Source organism: Bombina bombina, chromosome 2 (genome assembly GCF_027579735.1).
Source record: "Bombina bombina isolate aBomBom1 chromosome 2, aBomBom1.pri, whole genome shotgun sequence".
In the NCBI taxonomy this organism is placed as follows: Eukaryota; Metazoa; Chordata; class Amphibia; order Anura; family Bombinatoridae; genus Bombina; species Bombina bombina.
The window spans coordinates 1,343,630,976-1,343,649,895 of NC_069500.1; positions in this window are offsets into that span (position 1 = coordinate 1,343,630,976).

The following is an 18,920-nucleotide window of genomic DNA, read 5'->3' on the forward strand; positions in this document are numbered from 1 at the left end:
GAAAGAAGGCAGCAACAAGGGCTTTATTGTTCCAACCTACCTCTGCGGCAAGCGTACAGAACTCAATAGCATACAGAGCAACAGATCTTGTACCTTGCTGAATGGACATGAGTCGTTTAGCAGCAGAGGAGGAGCGAGCCGGAACATCAAATACCCTTCGAAAGGAGGCAACAAATTCAGGGTAATTTGAAATCACAGGTTTATTAGTCTCCGACAAGGGATTAGCCCAGGCAAGAGCTGTGTCAGAGAGTAACAAGATGAGAAATCCCACCTTAGCTCTGTCAGAGGGAAACACCTGAGGTAACATCTCAAAGTAAATGCTCACCTGGTTCAAAAACCCTCTGCACTGAATAGGATCGCCTCCATATCGCTGAGGTAGAGGTGCAGAACTGGACATGCTCCTGGTAGGAATAGGTGCAGCAGCGGAAACAGGAGCAGCCATAACTTGCGGGACACTTTGGTCCAAATGTGCAGTGTGAGTCAGCATGGTTTGCAGGGCTAGTGCAAATTGATCCAAGCGGTGATCCTGTACATCCATCCTGGAAATGATGGCAGGTAAAGGTGGAGTATTAGCACCATCAGGATTCATGGCCTTTGCGTAATGTCAGGGTGCCAGGAATCAGACTGAGACGAGAAGTGCAAAGATAATCACACCTTTATTGATAGCAAAAAATAATAAAGTCCACAAGTCAAATAACAAGCCAGGAGTCAAAACCAGAGCTGGTAGTCAGATGAGCAGAGTCAGGAGCCAAAGCGAATAGTCAGATGAGCCGGAATCAGGAACAAGGAAAACAGCAGAGTTAGGAACAAGCCAGGGATCAGGAACCAGGAAGGACGTCAGGCAGCCAGGTAATACACAGGAACTCTCACAAACAGGTCTGAGACAACGCAAAGGCAAAGCGTACTGAACAGAGGCCCTTTAAATAATAAGTGATGACATCACAATTCTGAGACTGCATCCTGTCTCACATGCATGATGCACACCAGTCTGGCCATAAAAGGAAGTGCAGGAAATGAGCAGCATCCCCCACAATGCACCATAGTCAGGAAGAGAGGTGAGTAAAATGGCTACCAGCAGCACATGGCAAACACAACAGGGAAAAAACCCTGACAGCGGTACACCCTCACCTGTCAAGACTGGTACTGCATTTCAAAGTCAGTAGTTAGGAGTTTTACACTACAACGCCGTAGCATAAAACTCTAAACTAAAGTGCCAAAAAGTACACTAACACCCATAAACTACCTTTTAACCCCTAAACCCGAGGCCCCCCCCACATCGCAAACAATAAAAAAAAAATTTTAACCCCTAATCTGCCGAACCGGACATCGCCGCACTAGTTAAATATGATTAACCCCTAATCTGCCGTCCCTAACATCGCCGACACCTACCTACATTTATTAACCCCTAATCTGCCACCCCCAACGTCGCCGCCACTATATTAAAGTTATTAACCCCTAAATCTAAGTCTAACCCTAGCCCTAACACCCCCTAACTTATATATAATTTAAATAAATCTAAATTAAAATAACTATCATTAACTAAATAATTCCTATTTAAAACTAAATACTTACCTATAAAATAAACCCTAAGCTAGCTACAATATAACTAATAGTTACATTGTAGCTAGCTTAGGGTTTATTTTTATTTTACAGGCAAGCTTGTATTTATTTTAACTAGGTAGAATAGTTATTAAATAGTTATTAACTATTTAATAACTACCTAGTTAAAATAAAGACAAATTTACCTGTAAAATAAAATCTAACCTAAATTACACTTACACCTAACACTACAATATAATTAAATTAATGCCCTAAATTAAATACAATTAAATAAAATTAGCTAAAGTACGAAACCCCCCCCCACTAAATTACAGAAAATAATAAAAACATTACAAGATTTTTAAACTAATTACACCTAATCTAATCCCCCTAACAAAATAAAAAGCCCCCCCAAAATAAAAAAGACCTACCCTACACTAAATTACAAATATCCCTTAAAAGGGCCTTTTGCGGGGCATTGCCCCAAAGTAATTAGCTCTTTTACCTGGAAAATAAATTACAAATCCCCCCCGACATTAAAACAGACCACCCATACAACCAACCCTACTCTAAAACCCACCCTATACCCCCTTAAAAAACCTAACAATAACCCCTTGAAGATCACCTTACCGGGAGAAGTCTTCATCCAACCGGGCCAAAGTACTCAACGAAGCCAGGAGAAGTCTTCATCCAAGCCGGGCGAAGTGGTCCTCCAGACGGGCAGAAGTCTTCATCCAGACGGCATCTTCAATCTTCATCCATCCGTCGCGGAGCGGGTCCATCTTCAAGACATCCGGCGCGGAGCATCCTCTTCCAACAAAGTCTTCTTACTAAATGACGGTTCTTTTAAGTGACGTCATCCAAGATGGCGTCCCTTCAATTCCGATTGGCTGATAGAATCAGCCAATCAGAATTAAGGTAGAAAAAATCCTATTGGCTGATGCAATCAGCCAATAGGATTGAACTGGCATTCTATTGGCTGATTGGAACAGCCAATAGAATGCCAGCTCAATCCTATTGGCTGATTGGATCAGCCAATAGGATTGAACTTCAATCCTATTGACTGATTGCATCAGCCAATAAGATTTTTTCTACCTTAATAGGATTTTTAGGATTTTTTCAAATCAGCCAATATTAATGCAAGGTAAGCCATTTTGAAACGGGTACCTTGCATTCAACTTCAGTGTACTGCGGTGACCGTATGAAGAGGACGTTGCGTGCAGGATGTCATCGCTGGTCAAGGATGGCTCCGCACCACCGGGATGAAGATAGAAGATGCCCCCGCGATGTATGAAGATGTCGCTGCCTGGATGAAGACTTCTCGCTGACTGGATGGACATGTATGTCCGGACTTCAGGAACCGTGAGTAGATATTCTGGGGTTAGTTTTAGGTATTTTTTTTATTTTTTGGGGTGTTTTTTTTTCCAGATTAGGGCTTTGGACGAATTGTAAAAAAGCTGAATGCCCTTTTAAAGGCAGTGAAAAAGACCTGAATGCCCTTTTAAGCAGAATGCCCATACAAATGCCCCTTTAGAGGCAATGGGTAGCTTAGGTTTATTTAGGTGTTAGGTTTTTAATTTTGGGAGGTTGGTTGGTTGGTGGGTTTTTTATAAAAAAAAAAATTGGGGTGGATACAGCGCTGGAGCTAAAAATGTGTGGATATATGCTAATACAAATGTTTACAATAGCTCAAATAAGTTTATTTTCATTTCATGGGTGGTGAGTTTTACTGTTGGGGGGACTTGTTTAACTTAGGGCAATGCCCTACAAAAGGCCCTTTTAAGGGCTATTGGTAGTTTATTGTAGGCTAGGGGGTGTTTATATTTTGGGGGCTTTTTTATTTTTATGGGGCTATTAGATTAGGTGTAATTGTTTTTATTTTTCGGAATTTTAGCGTTTATTTTTTCTTTCATGTAAGTAGCAAGAGTCCATGAGATAGTGACGTATCTGATATACATCCCTACCAGGAGGAGTTTTTCAAACCTCAAAATGCCTATAAATACACCTCCTACCTCACTCATACCTTAGTTTTACAAACTTTGCCTCCTTGTGGAGGTGGTGAAGCAAGTTGTGCTTGATTTTTCTTCTGTGATAGGCGCTTCTAAGCATATTGAAGCCCAATTCCTCTCAAAGTACAGTGGGATGTGAAGGGAGTATTGCCTGATGACGTTATGTTTTCACCTATGGGAAATCTATTCTAAGGCTCTCTGTAATTGGTCAGGAGCAATTATTGACACATAACTAAATCTACACAATATGCATATATACAGAATATAATATAGTATATGATTTAATGAAAACTGCATTGAAAGAACCAGTCCTATAATTTCTGACTAAAGACCTGTGGCCCATAACATCAGGGTATGATGATACTAACAAGCAGTAACAGTGATTAGCATTAATGGCACAAAGTTCTGTGATAATAAACTAACATAAGAACATCAGATAATAGATACCGACTATATATATATATATATATATATATATATATATATATATATATATATATATATATATATATATATATATATATATATATATATATATAATATTCTTCAAGGCCACCATTCTGACTCAAATTATTGTTATACTAATGGAGAAAAGATGTATACATGTATTTATATTAATATTGACACCTTAATATTCTAATGAAGAACAACTATAATATCATACATTGCCCTTAGATAAGACATAAAATATAATATAACAACTGTATTAAAGAGAGAATGAAAGAGGGTTTATTTTTATATCTTTTTAGATGTACAGAGAGGCCCCTACATGTCAACTGCGAAAGTATGACACTACTCCCAATGATTCATTATATCATATCTAGAATTTAGACCCTTCGGTGATCGTGTACCCAGGGTGAAAATCCAAAAGGCCTCTCGTTTTGCCAACAACTGGTCAATATTGCCCCCTCTCACAGGTCTATTAATCTTCTCAATAGGACACCAGTAAAAATATTTAAGATTATTATTGTGTAAAACCCCAAAATGTTGTACAATAGGAGTGGAGGCCCTTTTAGTAGTGAAAGAGGAAAGGTGTTCCCTAATTCTCGTATTGAGGTCCCTAGATGTAAGTCCAACATATTGAATCCGGCACTGGGTGCACTCTATGAGATACACCGCATACTCTGATGTACAATTCATGCATGCCAACCGGAAAGGACCTGTGAGCTACACTATGTGGAAGTGAGTGAGACGTTGCTCCCCCTTCATTTGCAGCACGGGTTATAAGACCGGATCGGAAGTCAGTCCACCTTGGACAGTGGTGGAGAAGCCCCTGTTACAGCTTGGTGAGTTACCCCTCACCCACTATTTAGCCAAAAATCCTGTCTGGACACTTAGTGCGCCTAGCACTGGAACTGTATTGGTAATTGGTGTTCCCAAGTTACCGGGTATTTTCTCATTTCATTTCATTGTCTCTGTAATTGGTTTATCTCTGCCTCCCTTTGCAGATCGACATTATACTCCTCTACTATTATCTCTGCTGATATGTTTCAGTACTGGTTTGGCTGTCTGGTGTCTTCTAGTAAGTATATATCATTTTTTAAGACACTCTCAGCTATGTTTTGCACTTTATCTTATAAAGTTTTAAATGAATATTGTATATAATTGCCATGAGTCAGGTCTGTGTATTTCCCTTTGCAGTCTAAACAGTTTCAGTTTGGGAATTATGTTTGTGGGAGTTTTAGGCTTACCTGGGGTTCCAGTTAATTATAACGTGAAGTCTGTTTTTTTTTTAAAAAAAATTTGCGGGCTTAGGCTTGCGATGACGCAGAATGTTACTTTTTTTGCAACATTTTTGGCGCGAAGATTTTTGGTGCGGAGACGCGTCTGCTGTGACGTGAGTCACGTCATTTCTTGTGGCTTTTTTGTCTCAAGATTTTTTTGGCGCGAAGTCACGCCTGTTATGATGCGAGTCGTGTCATTTATCTTTGGTGCCAAAACTTTTTTGCTCTGCATTTGCGCTGTTTTTGGTGCCTTAAATTTATTATATAAGTCTCTCCCTCATTTTGCTCTCTGCCCTCATTTGATCTTAGAGGGCTAGGTTGCTTGCTTTTGATTTTAATTTTCTATAAAAATTTTATCATAAGCATTTTTTCCCATTCCTGAAACTGCTATTTGAGGAAATTGGATATTTTGTGTAAATGTTATTTTTTCTTTTTGTTACATTTTGCAAGATTTATCAGACTGATCCTGCCTCTGATGTTACTGTAGGAACTAAGCTGCCTGAACACAATTCTACAAAAGCTAAGTGTGTTTGTTGTAAATTAGCTGATCTTACTTCTTCAGCTCAAATATGTGTCACTTGTTATGAAAAACTTTTACATGCTGATAATGATTCTATAAGTACAAATACATCTACTTTTAAACCTTCACAGTCTAATGTACATGATATTCCTGTAGATATAAAATATTATATTGCTGCAGTGATAGGGAAAGCTATGACTGCTATTCCGCCTTCAAATAAACGTAAAAGGTCTCTCCTTACTTAAATCTGATGAAGCCTGTATTGATAGTCAGCATACAGAAGTATCTTCTGCTGATGAGGATTTCTCTGGCTCAAAGGATCCTACTTCAGAGTCTGAAATTGATAAATTAATCTTTCTTTTTAAAATTAAATATATTCGTTCTTTATTAATGGAAAAATTGTTTACTTTGGGTATTGAGGAATCTAGTCCTCTTGATAACAAGAATAGCAAACGTTTGAATTGTGTTTTTAAAACTTCTGAGGTTACAACTGAAGTTTTTCTTATTCCAGATGCTATCTCTAATATGATTACTAAGGAATGGTCTAAACTTGGTGCTTCTTTTAACCCTTCTTCTAGGCTTAAAAAGTTACATCCCTTACCTGTGGCTAATTTAGAGTTTTGGGAAAAAGTCCCTAAGGTTGATGGGGCTATTTCTACTTTGAACAAATGTACTACTATTCCTATGGAAGATAGTACTTCTTTTAAGGATCCTTTAGATAGGAAGATTGAATCTTATCTTAGAAAAGCATATTTACATACTAGTTATATTCTTAGACCTGCTATTTCTATGGCTGATGTTGCTGCTGCTTCAACTTATTGGTTGGACAGTTTAGCTCAACAGTTAATAGATCCTGAATTGTCTAGCATTGCTCTTTTACTTCAACATGCTAATCATTTTATTTGTGATGCTTTATTTGAAATCATTAAGATTGATATTAAATCTATGTCTTTAGCTATTCTTACTAGAAGAGCTTTATGGCTTAAATCTTGGAATGCTGATATGGTGTCTAAATCTAGATTACTATCGTTATCATTTCAGGGTAGTATTTTTTTTGGTTCTCAATTGGATTCTATTATCTCCACTATCACCAGGGGAAAGGGAGTTTTTCTGCCCCAAGATAAGAAATCTAAGGGTAAATTTAAAGCTCCCAATCGTTTTCGTTCCTTTCGGCAGAGTAGAGAACAAAAAACCTCTCCTTCCCCTAAGGCCTCTGGCTCTAATTGGAGACCATCTCCGAATTGGAATAAATCCAAGCCTTTCAAAAACCTAATCCAGCCCCTAAAACTGCATGAAGGTGCAGCCCTCAAACCAGTTCAACTGGTGGGGGGCAGATTGAAATTAATTCAACACATTTGGACAGTCTCTGTTCAAAACCAGTGGATTCAGAATATTTTTTCTCAGGGTATCGAATAGGTTTCAGAATAAGGTTTCAGAATAAGACATGGGAAGATTTTTTCTTTCTGATGTTCCAACAAACCCTGTGAAGGCTCAGGCTTTTCAGAAATGCGTTTCAGACCTGGAGCTTTCAGGGGTGATTGTTCCAGTTCCTCTGCAGGAACAAAGTTTGGGTTTTTAATCAAATCTATTCATTGTCCCAAAGAAAGAAGGTTCGTTCAGACCAATTCTGAATCTAAAATTTCTATATCGTTTTTTAAGTGTCCCAACTTTCAGGATGGTGACTATAAGGACTATTCTGCCTTTTGTTCAACAAGGTCATTTCATGTCCACAATAGACTTACAGGACGCTTATCTTCATATTCCGATTCATCCAGACCACTATTGTTTTCTGAGATTCTCTTTTCTAGACAAGCATTATCAATTTGTTGCTCTTCTGTTTGGCCTAGTGACAGCTCCAAGAATCTTTTCAAAGGTTCTCAGTGCCCTTCTGTCTGTAATCAGATAGTAGGGTATTGCTGTGTTTCCTTATTTGTGCAATATCTTGGTACTAGCTTAAGCTTTTCATTTAGCAGAATCTCACACGAAACAACTAGTGTGGTTTCTTCAAAGACATGATTGGAGGATCAATTTACAAAAGAGTCACCTATTTAGGTTTCCAGATAGATTCAGTGTTCATAACTCTTTCTCTGACAGACAAGAGACAAATGAAGTTAGTTTTAGCTTGTCTAAACCTTCAGTCTCTATCATTCCCTTCAGTGGTTATGTGAAAGGAAATTTTAGGTCTTATGACTGCAGCATGAGACGTGATCCATTGCTCGTTTTCATATGAGGCCTCTACAGCTTTGCATGTTGCATCAATGGTGCAGGGATTATACTCAGATATCACAAATGATATACTTAAATCCCAGCACTCAACTCTCTCTGACTTGGTGGTTGGACCATCACATTATTCAAGGGGCCTCATTTGTTCGTCCTACCTGGACTGTGATCACAACAGAGTCAAGTCTTACAGGTTGGGGACAAGGGGTTTGGAAACCTCAAGAGGCAAGGTTATCAATCAATATTTTAGAAATCTGTGCTATTTTCAGAGCACTTCAGGCATGGCCTCTATTGAAGAGAGAACTTTACATTTGTTTTCAGACAGACAATATCACAACAGTGGCATATGCCAATAATCAAGGAGGGACTTGCAGTCCTTCAGCAATGAAAGAAGTATCTTGGATACTTTCAAGGGCGGAATCCAACTCTTGTTAAATATCTGTGATTCATATCCCAGGTGTAGACAATTGGGAAGCAGATTATCTTAGCCTTCAGACTTTACATCCGGGGGAGTGGTCTCTCTTTATCCAGATGTGTTTTTTCATCTTGTACAGATATGGGGTCTTCCAGAAATAGTTCTGATGGCCTTTTGTCTAAACAAGACACTTCCCAGATACCTTTCCAGGTCCAGGGATCCTCAGACAGAGATAATAAATGCCTTAGCAGTTCCTTGGTTTTACCAACCTGCTTAGATTTTCTGCCTCTGGTTCTTCTTCCAAGGGTGATCTCCAAGATCATAATGGAACAATCTCATGTGTTTCTGATAGCACTAGCATGGCCTCACAGGTTTTGGTATGTGGATCTTGTCCAGCTGTCCAGTTGCCAGCCTTGGCCACTTCCTTTAAGGCCAGACCTTCTGTCTCAAGGGCCATTTTTCCATCAGGATAGTAAATCTCTAAATTTAAAGGCATTGAAATTGAACGCTTAGTGCTTAGTCAAAGACGTTTCTCTGACTCAGTGATCAGCACTATGATACCGGCTCGTAAGTCTGTTTCCAGGAAAATTTATCATCGAGTTTGGAAAAACTATATTTTATGGTGTTCCACTTTGAAAGGACAACAATTTCTGCTCTTTCTGTCCTGTTTCATAGAAAGATTGCTAAACTTCCTGACATTCACTATTTTGTTCAGGCTTTGATTTGTATCAAACCTGTTATTAAACCTATTTCTCCTCCTTGGAGTCTCAATTTGGTTTTAAAGATGTTGTAGGCTTCTCCTTTTGAGCCTATGCATTGTTTGGATATTAAACCACTTTCTTGGAAAGTGTTATTTATTTTGGCTATCTCTTCTGCTAGAAGAGTTTCTGAATTGTCTGCTCTCTCTTGTGAGTCTCCTTATCTGCTTTTCCATCAAGATAAAGCTGTTTTGCGGACTTCATTTAAATTTTTACCTAAAGTTGTGAATTTTAACAACATCAATAGAGAAATTGTTGTTCCTTCCTTGTGTCCTAATCCTAAGAATTCTCTTGAAAGGTTTCTACATTCTTTGGATGTGGTAAGAGCTTTGAAATATTATGTTGAGGCTACTAAAGATTTCAGGAAGACTTCTAGTCTATTTGTTATTCTTTCTGGTTCCAGGAAAGGTCAGAAAGCCTCTGCCATTTCTTTGGCATATTGGTTGAAACTTTTGATTCACAAAGATTATTTGGAGGCGGAGCAGTCTCCGCCTCAGAGAATTACATCTCATTCTACTATTTCAGTTGCCGCTTCTTGGGCTTTTAAGAATTAAGCTTCAGTTGATCAAATTTGCAAAGCAGCAACTTGGTCTTCTTTGCATACTTTTACTAAATTTTACCATTTTGATGTGTTTTCCTCGGAAGCAGCCTTTGGTAGAAAGGCAGTTGTTTCAGTTTGATTCTAATGCCTTTTGATTTGAGTTTTTCTGATTTTTTTTAAAGAAAACGTAATTATCCCTCCCTCTCTAGTGACTGGTGTTTTTCCACATCTTGGGTATTATATCCCATACGTCACTAGCTCATGGACTCTTGCCACTTACATGAAAGAAAACATAATTTATGTAAGAACTTACCTGATAAATTAATTTCTTTCATAGTGGCAAGAGTCCATGAGACCCACCCTATTTTTTGTGGTTATGATTTTTTTGTATAAAGCACTTTATTTTTTCCAGTTCCTATTTTTGTATGCATTGCTTTTTACTCCTTCTTTTATACCTCACTTCTTGGCTACATATTAAACTAAGGTGTGAGTGAGGTGGGAGGTGTATTTATTGGCATTTTGAGGTATGGGAAACTCTGCCCCCTCCTGGTAGGAATGTATATACCATACGTCACTAGCTCATGGACTCTTGCCACTATGAAAGAAATTAATTTATCAGGTAAGTTCTTACATAAATTATGTAATCAATTTTTTAAATTTTCCTGTAGGATTAGTTTTTTTTAAATTTGTAATTTAGGATTTTAAATTGGTAGTTTTTTATTTTATTAGAATAGTAATGTTAGGTTAATTTATAGTTTAATGTTAGATTTATTTTTCACAGATATGTTTTTATTTATTTAAATATAGTTATATAGTGATTTTAATTTAAAGTTAGGGGGGTGTTAGGTTTAGGGGTTAATAGTTTAATTTAGTGTTTTGCAATGTGGGGGCCAGCGGTTTAGAGGTTAATAGGTTTATTTAGTGGCGGCGATATGGGAGGCCGAAGGTTTAGGGGTTAATAGGTTTATTTAGTGGCGGCGATGTGGGAGGCTGGAGGTTTAGGGGTTAATAGGTTTATTTAGTGGCAGCGATGTTGGAGGCCGGAGGTTTAGGGGTTAATAACTTTATTATAGTGTTGGCAATGTAGGGGAATGGCAGTTTAGGGCTTAATATATTTAAATAGTGTTGGCAATGTGTGTGGATGGCAGATTAGGGGTTAATACATTTATTTAATAGTCGCGATGTGGGTGGGTGGCAGATTAGGGGTTAATATGTTTTAAATAGTGTTTGCGATGAGGGTGGTGATTTAGGGGTTAATAGGCAGTTTAGTTATGAGTTTTGTGAAACATTTTTGTTACACAAAATCCATAACTACTGCTCTCAGATGGCGGTATGGATCGTTTCGGTATAGGCTGTAACCCAAGCATTTTAGCATAAGCGCACAACCTGTAATATTGGCACTATAAAAAACGTCAGTTTTTTGAGTGCGGAATGGACGTTGCGTTACAGGCTACAATGCTTGCATTACAGCTATACTGCCGCGACTCGTAATATGCATTCCTGGCCATTCCATGTGCAATGGGCAATTTTTCAGCGGTATATCTAGCTGTAAATTCGCTACCACATAAACTATTGAACTTCTGAATAGTATTTGTTAAATCGAATGTTACATTCAAAATTTTGAATGTGAATATTCGATCTAACTATGAACACTAGAAAACAAAAGTAACATTTGAAAATTGGAAATAACATATGATTACCGAATTTTTATGGATTTTCATTCTTAGCAACATTCGATTGTACAAAACGAATGTCCACAGGACTATTCATTCTACCAAACGAATTACACTTTCAGAACATTTGCCCATTCCTAGTTTCCACGCTCTTTTTTGTTGCCTATTTATATATTTCTCTAATTGTCCTGAGCAGAAGAGAGAGAGATAAGTGACTAATCTTTGTTTTGAATACATCATTTTTGTCTAGCCTGTATTATAATGTTTTATATCCCTTTAAATAGGATATCAGTTGCAATAAAATAAAAACACTACAGACCGGTGTGGTTTCTCAGATCTTACCTAGTGTCATAGTCTCTGTTTTACTCGCTTCAGATACGTAGACAGAAAGGATAACGCAATGCAACGCTGATCACCTGTGTCCTCACAAATACTTACAGTTAAATAACTGACATGAAGCAGGTGTTTCTTATTTACACTGGAAATAAAACATGATTATTTCAAACCCTCAATTAACTGACAAAATGTGAAAGCAGAAATAAAAGATCATAAAGCTCTATCTATCAATCTTATCATCACTTTGTTCTTGATGTCTCATAGATGCCACACAGCTCATCCTGGTACCACCTACCTGACTAGTCCAACCACACGGTATCTCTTTCAGTTCACATTTGTTGTTACACTTGAGGTTTTACCAAGGGAAACTGGATGTGAACAGCATTGTCTTGAATTAAAGAGAAATATGTGGTATAAGAGATGCTTTCGACATACACTTGTTTGCAAAAAAAATAAATATTAACAACTACACACAACCTACAACCGATATGGCACATACATTTTATGCTGATTATTGTTCAAGTACTAATGATGTCAGTGATGATAGTGAGGAATGGTTGGCAAGCCTCCACAATAAAATATAGGTTTATTTAGCACAGCAACAACTAGTTTTTAAAAGCCCCAAAAATGTAATATATTTAGGCCTAGATTACAAGTGGAGCAGGATGAGCTAACAATATCACTGGACCTCGCAAAGATTAGCTCTCAATCTGGTATTGCAAGTCCAATGTAAAACTGAATAACTAGAAAATGTTTAGAGCACCCTATACTTTCAATGGATAGTGCACTGAGCTAAACATCGCTTACTGTACAAGTTGTAAGTAATGGGCGAGATTACATATACGGCACAAATTTCAGCGCAACTGCTAAAACACACGCCGCTCGTAATTTAACCTCGCACATCGGGGTATTACATAAACCCTGCCGGCAGTTTATAAAGTGCCGTAAGTCAGATAAACTAGTGATGTCCAGAAATGAGCGTAAATACAAATTTCTGGAGTCGCCAGTGACTTACGGGACTTTAGAAACTGCCGGCACCTAATAAAATAAAATAAAATATCAAATCTTCCGTAAAAGTCTAACCCGCCCGACACGTAAAAACCCCTATATCCGCCATCAAACCCACATTGGAACTAATAATAAATGTATTAACTCCTAAACTGACAACCCCCCACAATGCAATATGCCTAATTAAACTATTAACCCCTAATCCCCAATTCACCCACATAGCAATCTACCTAATAAAACTATTAACCACTAATCCGCCATTAACCCACATCGCAATAAACTTAATAAAGTATATTAACCCCTAATCCGCCATTAACCCACATCCCAATAAACCTAATAAAGTATATTAACCCCTAAAATTATATTAACCCACATCCCAATAAACCTAATAAAGTATAAGCAAAACACAAAATATACTTAGGAGCGCTCAAGGCTAAAGGTAAAAATAACTAATATGTGTTAACGTGAAAAATACGTATAAAAAAAAGCCAAAAAAGAGTATTAAAATACGTAATAAAAATTTAATTAAACTTAACAAGGAATACTAAAGCAGTATACATAATTAAATAAAATTAGCAACAGATTTGATAAAAAATATCAATCGGACGTATCAATAAAATCTCAATCAAAACAAAGTAATAAACAATTGCCACCACTGAGAGTCAAAAATAGAAACAAAGTGCACATATTTCCACATGATTAGTAACACAGTTCCAGATAGTTAAAATACAGACCACACAATAGTGTGTTGCGTAACAATCTTCATGTTACAATAAATAACACAGTACCTGGCTATTGGTGTGTATAGTAACAGACTATTCTTACTAGCCGTTATGACCTCCGTGTATCTTGCGCCTCTCTTCGTTAGGTCATGTGCATTAGATCTGTCAGGTTGCTCTGATCCTATTGGATGGTGTCACAATTGAACACTTCAGCTGATCCACTTGTCCGCTCTCAATTCAGGAGAGAGACTTATCCGCTCTTAAGTGCAGTAGCACACTGGATACTGGAAAATCTTTAGAAGTCTCCCTAATGAAATTTGCCATAATTTAAGATATTTTTTAGCACTATTCAGTGCGGACTTCACAAATGTTATCACAGGTTTTAGACTATACCGGTATATAGTATTAGGGATTAGTCTTCAACCTGGATTAGTCTTCAATAAAGTCCCAATAAGATTCTGTTTTAGGCAGAAAGTACTTAGCAAACGTACAAGTAGCAATAATAAAAATTAATCTGGCTGCATTTAGCAAAACAACATCAACGCGTTTCTCCCTACGTGAGGGCTTTTTCAAGATGAAGAAATTGCAGTTCAGAACTTCCTTTTAAGTGTAACCAAACTTTTCCATTGGTCAATAATTTTAATTGATATTAAAGGTGGTATTGGCAATGTTTACACACAAAGAGCCAGTTTCTCTGCCCCCTGTATATTAACCCCTAATCCGCCATTAACCCACATCCCAAGAAACCTAATAAAGTATATGAATCCATAATCCGCTATTAACCCACATCGCAATAAACCTAATAAAGTATATTAACCCCTAATCCGCCATTAACCCACATCCCAATAAACCTAATAAAGTATATGAATCCATAATCCACCATTAACCCACATCGCAATAAACCTAATAAAGTATATTAACCCCTAATCCGCCTTTGACCAACATTGCAATAAACCTAATAAAGTATATGAACCACTAATCCGCCATTAACCCACATCGCAATAAACCTAATAAAGTATATTAACCCCTAATCCGCCATTAACCCACATTGCAACAAACCTAATAAAACTATTAACCACTAATCCGCCAAACCCACAATTAAAATAAAAAAGCTAACATTACTTAAAAATAAAAGAAACTAAATTTAAATTAATCTAAGATAACAAAAAATAAAAAAGTCTAACATTACATAAAATAATAAACCAAATTATCAAAAATAAAAAAATTAAACCTAATCCCTATGAAAATAAGAAAGCCCCCCAAAATAAAAACACCCCCTACTCTAAAACTTAAATACCAATAGCCCTTAAAAGGTCCTTTTGTAGGGCATTGCCCTAAATTAAACAGCTCTTTTCCTTAAAAAAATACTAAGTCCCCCCTCTAACAGTAAAACACCCCCACCGACAAAACACCCCAAAATCAAAAAACCTAACACTAAAAAATCCTAAACTACCCATTGCCCCTAAAGGGGCATTTGTATGGGCATTGCCCTTAAAAGGGAATTCAGATCTTTTACTGCCCTTAAAAGGGCATTCAGCTCTTTTAAGAGTGCCCAGAAATCCCTAATGTAAAAAAAAACAACCCAAAAATATAAAAAAGCCTAAGTCTAACCCCCCAATTCTCACCATTCCTGAAGTCCGGCGGAGAAGGTCCTGTGCCAGGTGGTGAAGTCTTCTTCCAAGCGGCCGACTTCTTCTTCCAAGCGGTGACCTCTTCCTTCTTCATCCAGGACCAAACCAGCACGGAGCAGAGATGAGCGCGGAGCAGGACCGGTGACTGCGGAGCCATGGAGCGTGGTGGATCCTCTTCATACGATCGCAGACGTACACTGAATAGTTAATTCAAGGTATGTGTTTAAATATGGCTTCCCTTGCTTTCCTTTTGGCTGATTTGATTCTTCAAATTCCAATCAGCCAATAGGATGAGAGCTACTAAAATCCTATTGGCTATTCAAATCAGCCAATAGGATTTCAGTCCAGTTTGTCACAAAATACCCCTACATTTTGCATAACATATAAATTATAGGTCTGTTAGCTATAGTTATGGCCCAGCAGTGCACTTTAACATTTGACACATAAATTTAACTGGAAATGAGTAACTAACTGATTTACTATGTGGTCAACCTTACATCGAATAGTGCTCTGGCCAGGTAGTCACATAATGTGTTTGGTTTCTATACCTCTTGTTGACATAGAGTTAACACATTGTCTAAACTGTTATGATGCACTAATATCTTGATAGGAGATTATTTTTGGTTGTGCATATTTACGTAGGCACTCACAGGTAATAGTGTCTGCAGTCACCATGGCAACCATGCTCCTTCAATTGATTCCACTGACAGGCTTATGCCTGATATCATCACATTTAACGGTCTGCAATCTTTGATACATACACATCATAATGTGATCACACAGTGTGCACAGATATGTTTTTTTGATTCTTGTGATTTTATTTGAATATTTATGTACATTGTTATATATATATTTATCAGGGCCGGATTGGGCCGCTGGGATATCGGGAAAAATCACGGTGGGCCGCCGGCCGGCAGAGGCCGTTCAGCTGCAGTGGAGAGCAGCCATTTGCCAGCCCAGCAAGCAAGCAAGCACAGATGTGTAAGGGAAGCGGAGCACCGAGTGCAGTGGAAGCAGAGCCGTAGGATAAGTTTATCTGAGTCCTGAAGTCAGTAATCCCGGTGCTGAGCAGGCACAGAGAGGAGATCAGGGGACAGCCAGCTCATTACTGCTTGTCACTGTCACTAGCCAATTGGAGGAGCCAGCCCCTATGACCAGCCCAGAGGAGGAGTGACTGAGGTGAATGACAGGCCTGACCTACCCAGCACACGTTAGTCTGTAGCAGCGAGAAAGGAAGGTACTCGATCACCTTTATTATTTGGGCTTCTGTTTTTGCCAGTGGTGAGAACACCCATATTCATTGTCCTGGTCCTGAAGCAGAAGGGATCCCCCAGCTCAGACATGGGTAAGTGCCATTGCAAGAAGGGGGGAGCTGATCCTGAAGAGCTGTCAGTGTAGAAGACTTCCCATGCATGTCCCATCTAGGCTATTTACTTTGCTCCTGTTCTTACAAGCCGGCAGCAAACACGTTAAGGATCATTAACAAGCAAAGGAATGATGATCTAATTGCATTTGCATGAGTCTTTATAAAGGCTGCTGTCTAAAGCATGTTACTGATTGCTGAACATAGGAGTCAGCATTGAGTAATAAACAACATATATTCTGCAAAGTGTTCCTTCTTTGCATTATGCATTAGGATATCTATAGCTGATGCTGTTTGTGCAATAAAGTGACTCATGGGCAGACATGTAGGCGTGTGATATAGAATGCATAATGCCCCTTCATTGCATCATGATATAAAGATCCCATATGGCACATGATCCTGTAAATTCTTATTCATTTACCATGCAGCATTATTTCTTGCAAGTTTCAGAATTTGTATAGGCTGGGCTGGAGGAGGCATGGCTGGTCTGGAGGGGGTGGGACTAGAAGGGACGGGGCTGGGTCGGTCTATGCAAATTTCTAGGGCCGGACTAGGAATTCATAGTAAATAGGCCCTTATAGTATTTTTTGGCACACCTTCAGCTTTAACTCAGCTGACCTAGTCCACCTTCGGGTTAACATTTGAGCAAAAGCCAGAAGAGGCTTTTTTAGCACACCCCATAGAAGTCTATGGGGAAAGGATATTACCGCAGTTGTGCCAACCAACCTTCAGATATTAGTGCTCCATAGTCTTTCTCTCGCACCCACAAACGTATTACTTGCAATACGAGTGCAGGAATAGGAGCGCTATTGATTTAACTTGGGTGTTATTACCACTCAATAAAGTGAATATTTTGCGCTCCACTTATAATCTAGGTCTTAATAGGGGAAGCTTACTTAAAGGGCCATGATACACAAACGTTGAAACACTTGAAAGTGATGCAGCATAGCTGTAAAAAGCTGACTAGAAAATATCACCTAAACATCTTTATGTAAAAAAGAAAGATATTTTACCTCAAAATGTCCTAAGTATTCAAACCCCATTGTAAAGAGCTTTAAGCAGCAAATCAGTATGTCTGTCCCGGGACAGGCAAGGGAGCAAGCTTCATGCACACTCATTTTATTTCCCTATTCAGTTTAAGGAAGTTTACTATGAAAGCTCATGAGATTTAAGTGAAATCTCATGAGATCACAGTAAAAGAGTTCATGACCTCAGCACTGTTGATGCTGATTGGCTGCTGTTCATTTCTTCATTTATTTTTTTTACCTGCAGCTGGACAGCAGCTGAAGTATAACTTTTTACACAGCACTTACTCTGGTGAGCTGAGGAAGTTGTGAGGTAAAATATTTTCCTTTTTAACATAGAGATGCTCAGATGATATTTTCCTGTCAGCTTTTTACAATTATGCTGCATCACTTTCAAGTCATTTAGCATATGAATATTATGTCCCATTAAATAATTCCTACAATGCATCACTTGCTTTTAGTAAAAATACAGCTCTTATACAGTTAAAACAAGTGTAGCTTTGTTGATTGGCTCCCCTGTATTCTTACAAACAAGCAATGCGTGCATTCATTATAGAAATTATTAGTAAAATGTCCCTTTAATATACTCCACTGCATAACAATGAAAAACTACTTTCATGTTTCTGTAAATCCTCCATGTGCTACAGAGTTGTTTTTAGAAATCAGTTTTTGCCCTTCCCTGGAGGAACATTCTGTCTGGGGAGGAGCTACTGAGACAAGCAAACTAAACGTAGTTAAAGTGTTCTTATTATAAGTCTCTCTGGTGCCAACAAAACAATCACCTAGATTATGAGTTTTGCGTTAGAGGCTGTGCGGTGCTAACGAGCAGTTTATGCTCACCGCTCACTTACAGACAGCGCTGGTATTACGGGTTTTTACAACCCAGACAAGAAGTGAGCATTGAGCAAATTTTGCTCCTTACCGCACTCCAATACCAGCACTGCTTACGTTAGCGGTGAGCTGGTGTAACGTGCTCGTGCACGATTTCCCCATAGGTATCAACGGGGAGAGCTGGCTGAAAAAAAGTCTAACACCTGCAAAAAAGCAGCGTAAAGCTCCTTAAAGCAGCCCCATTGATTCCTATGGGGAAACACATTTTATGTCTACACCTAACACCCTAACATGAACCCCGAGTATAAACACCCCAAATCTTACACTTATTAACCCCTAATCTGATGCCCCTGACATCGCCGCAACCTACATTATATTATTAACCCCTAATCTGCCGCTCAGGACACCGCCGCCACCTACATTATACTTATGAACCCCTAATCTGCTGCCCCCAACATCGACCACACCTACATTATATTTATTAACCCCTAATCTGCTGCCCCCTATGTCACCGCCACCTACCTACATTTATTAACCCTAATCTGCTGCCCCAACGTCGCCGCCACTATAATAAACATATTAACCCCTAAACCGCCGCACTCCCG